The following is a 4,554-nucleotide window of genomic DNA, read 5'->3' on the forward strand; positions in this document are numbered from 1 at the left end:
TTAATAAAAACAAGGACACTGTACAGCAAAAGAGGAAAAAGAAACAATTAAAATAATATCATCATTAAAGCTACTCAGTTTATGCTATGCTTGGGCATGGGGGAGGGGGAGGGCTGGGGGAGGCTTGGGCTGGGGGAGGGCGGGGGGTTTCCAGTATTCCCAGGGTTTCATGCATGTGAGGACCCTGCCATGGGAGTTCTGAACATACTGGCGCCTATCCCAATAGGACTCTTAGTAGTCCAGACGTGATGTAACAAAGGCATGGATGAGAGGCACTGCTATTGAGTCTGTGAGGGAGGGTGAACAGGGAGATGTTACGGAGGTGGGAAAAGTCTGATTTGGTGGTGGATTTGATATGTGGCTCTCAGAAGAGAGTGGGGTCCAGGATGACACTCAACTTGCGAATGGATCATTCCTCCTCACAGTTAATAATGAACAAACATCAATCACTTCACGAGTTGAATTCATTCAATCTCCAAATGAGCTGAATTACAATCGGAACATAGACGGAATCCCAATTATATTTTCTTTCCCTACCCGGTGGTTGTGTACGCTGCATCCCATTCCTCCGTCCTTTTCCTGAAGTTTGCACTTGTGCACTCCGCCACATGGATTAAGATAGAAATCCATTTCTATCTTAATCCACGTGGATTAACATAGAAATGGATTGGTGTATAGGCCCATGCTTAGACCAATGCTATGCTTTTAAATCCATGTGTCCCATTGAGGCCACTGTTGTGGGTAGAGCGAGCCTCTCTCTGCTCTCTGTATCTGACCCTAATCTGCCTTTGGCACAGCCTCTCCGTATGCAGTGTATCAGCATATAGTGTGGCTAATCTGATCCTACAGAAGGGAATGGGGCTGATCACTCCAAAGAGCTAGTCCTCTCATCTTCCTCCTTCCACAGTGACGGTTCCTAATACAGACACTGTGTACTGGATACTGGATACATTTAGCTGTCACTAAATAGCAGGGTTGGGGTCAATTGGAATGATGACCCCAACAATAATGACTTTTCATTTCAATTCATTTTCAGTATATATACAGTGACCTGGGACACTAATGGGACAGTGAAGCATTTTTTCTTCTTTTGGCTCTATACCCCAAAAGTTTGGATTTTGAAATCAAACATCTACTTTGAGGTTAACATAGATATTCCTACCTTTTATTTGATGGGATTTGTGTAGGTATTGGTTTCATCATTTAGAAATTACAACACTTTTTATGCGTAGTTCCCCTGTTTCAGGGTACCCAAAAGTGATGGGACAGATTCATCAAATGTCCAAATTAAGCACTCATGTTTAGTGTTTGGTCGACAATCCTTTGCATGTAATAACTGCCTGAAGTCTGCGACCCATTGACGCCACCAGACACTATCTTCTCTGTTGATGCTCTGCCAGGCCTGTACTGCAGCTATCTTCATCAATTGTTGTTTGTTTTGAGGTAATTTTGCCTAACGTCTTATCAGGAAGTGAAATGCATGTTAAATTGGATTTAAATCTGAAGATTGACTTGGCCAGACAAGAACTTTACAAGGAGGTTTTGGGTCCTTGTCTTACCGTATGATGAAGCGCCATCCAGTGAAGCAGACAAGACGTTTCTGTACACTTCAGAATACATTCTGCTGCTGCTGTCAGCAGTTACATCAACAATTAAGACAAGTTAGCCAGTTCTAGTGGCAGTTATACATGGCGTAATATTAACACCCCCTCCACCATGTTTCACAGATGAGGTAGTATGCTGTAAATCTTGGGCAGATCCTTTTTTTCCAAACTTTCCACTTGCAATCACTTGATAATTGGTACATGATCATTTTCATCTTATCTGTCCAAGACCTTTTTCCAGACCTCTGAAGGCTTTTTAGTTACTTTTTAGCAAACTGTGGTTTGCACCTTGCAGTGAAGCGTCTGTAGTTTAGCTGGTGGCATATTCTGCAGATGGTAGTCTATGATACATTCACACCTACCTCCTGGAGAGGGTTCCTGATCTGTGAAACAGTTGTTTTGGGGGTTTTCTTAATTATGGTGAGCAATCTTTGTAATGGCTGTAGGACGCAGGCAGAGGACTCAAATGCACGACTCGGGGACAACTAAAAATCCAAAAGAATAGTCTTTAATTCCAAAAAGCAGAGGTCAGTACACAGGTAGGCAGTCAATGGGTAGGCAGATAGTCTGATAAGGAGTAGGCAAAGCAGAGTACGGTACACAGGTTGGCAGTTCAATAAGGCAGGCAGATAATCCGATAAGGAGTTGGCAAAAAGTCAGGATAAACTATCAGGGATTGTGAACCAGGAAAGCTAAACACTACGTTAAAGGCTGGAACGTATTGACAAAAGTACAAAGACGAACTGGCACAGAGACACAGAGCACAGACTAAATACACTGGGAAGGATGATGAGGAACCAAGGTGGGGTAAACAATCACACAGGCGGGAAACACACAAGGGCAGGTGGTGAAGTGTCTGAAATGAGAGACAAGGTGAGTAACACACAAAAAAAAACAGGAAACAATAAATGAATAACATGAAACAAAGACAAACATAAACTAAGGAACAAGACAAGACGTTACAATCTTTGGTCATCCACTGTGGAAGTCTTCCTTGGCCTACCAGCCCGTTTGCCCATTGTTTTATGTGAGGATATGTCAATTCATGAATTGAATTCCAGTTCATTTTGTGCATATAAAGCTCTATTCAGAGTTGCCCGCAGGGGTTGAGGTCAATTCCACCATTTGAATTTTTAGAGAAAAGGAAGTACTAATGATCAATAAAAATCAATTCATGGTTAGAATATGCACAATTCAATTCAAATTATCCATGCCTTAATGCCTTAATGTAATGAAAATTACTTTTACAATCCCAGTTCAATTACGATTCATCTAGCCTAGTTGAAATTCCCATTTTTATGTGTGGCAAAGATCTGGCTTGAGCATGGAAACCAGATCCAGTCCACTTCTGGGCTGTAATTCCAAGTTATAACTAGGCCACATTCACCTGGTGTAAGTGGGACAGATCTGGCTTATGATATTTTTGCTGTCTGGGTGATTCGTCCTACCACTTGTTTTGGTACACAGTTGAGAGATGGGGCTCTGACCACTCTCAAATCATAGAGAAGGCTCTGGATGCAACAACTGATATTGATTACAGTTTTCACATTTTTCAAAGCTATACATTTCTTATTTACAAAGCCATTGTGTACAAACAATACAGTAAAACAATAGTACAGTTGTACTAAGCTCATTAGGCATTTAAATAAGTCATTCTTTGAGAATCAATGGAATTATGAATTGAAATGACCACTGAACCGCAGAACAAATCCCAGAGTGTGTCTTTAATGATTGAGGGATACGGTTGTCTTATCCTGTGTGATCGGTGTCATGCAGAGCAGTTTGCCACCTAGTGAAATGCCCAATATAAACAAAATCCATCATCTTACTGTAAGGTCCCATGATGATAAGAATCGTCAGACAATGCAACATCAGTGATGAAGTTTAATGGTGGCTACATTATGCTACATAACTTTAGAAAGGGGTAAAAATAAAAAAATAAAAATAGGGTTAGGAAATGAGAGGAAATGGAAACTCTCCACACGCTACATCTTGCCAGGAAGTGAAACCAAAACTACCCACAAGCCCATGCTCCTGGTCCCAGAACCAATTAGATTACTTTAAAATAATACTGTATACTGAGTGTCATAATAAAAGCCCTACATGACTACTATTCCCCTGAGGGTGAGCAACAGCTACCTTGAGGTTTTTTCCATTAACTTGGCATCAGTTTGTCTCGATGTGAGCCCCTGATTTAGAGGTGTGAATCTAAGCAAGGAGAGTAGGGCGAGACTGGGGACTTCTCAGGGCCTGAGGGTTATATTTTAATGGTGCAAAAACCTCTTAGCATCCAGGGCTATTTTCAAGGCCAGATTTATCAGTGCACATGGTGGCACTTGACCTGCTTATTGTAATGAACATGCCTCCTGAGACCTGAAGACTTTCATTACCTAGGCTTTAGCTTAGCGAGCTAACAGTCTTGTGGCTCACGGGAGACAGGGTTCAAACTACATTACATTAGCACACTGGGTGTGGCCATATCGCTCCACATAGAGGCCAATTACATTAGCTCATCTGAGCTAAGGGCAGCTCCAGAGATCCCTAGACAGACAATCAGAAAGAGTAGAACCCCGCTGGGTTTACGACAGGTTAACGACTGGCCCCTGTGACGGAAGTGGTTTGTTAAACCCCCGCTGGCATGATGATTAGCCTTGGCTGTGTTGTTGCTGAGGTGGTTCTCTGCTAGGCTCGCGTAATGACTCACCTTGCCCGATCTGAGAGACCTGAACACTTGGTTGAGTTGGGTTGAGTTTCCCTAAAGTATACTACCTTATCTCTTCTGAAAATCCACTCTAATCTACTCTCTCCTAGCTTTGCAGCCGGGTTGTTGGGAAAAACGAGGCACTAGTCAGGGTGAATTGGTGCTGTGACCCTGACAGGTCTGGTTGCAGAGGCGGGGGAGGTCAAAGAGGGCTGAAGAGTAGCGGAGTGAGTGGTGAGTCACCTTGCC

The sequence above is a fragment of the Argentina silus genome (genome assembly GCF_951799395.1).
Source record: "Argentina silus genome assembly, chromosome: 1".
NCBI lineage: Eukaryota > Metazoa > Chordata > Actinopteri > Argentiniformes > Argentinidae > Argentina > Argentina silus.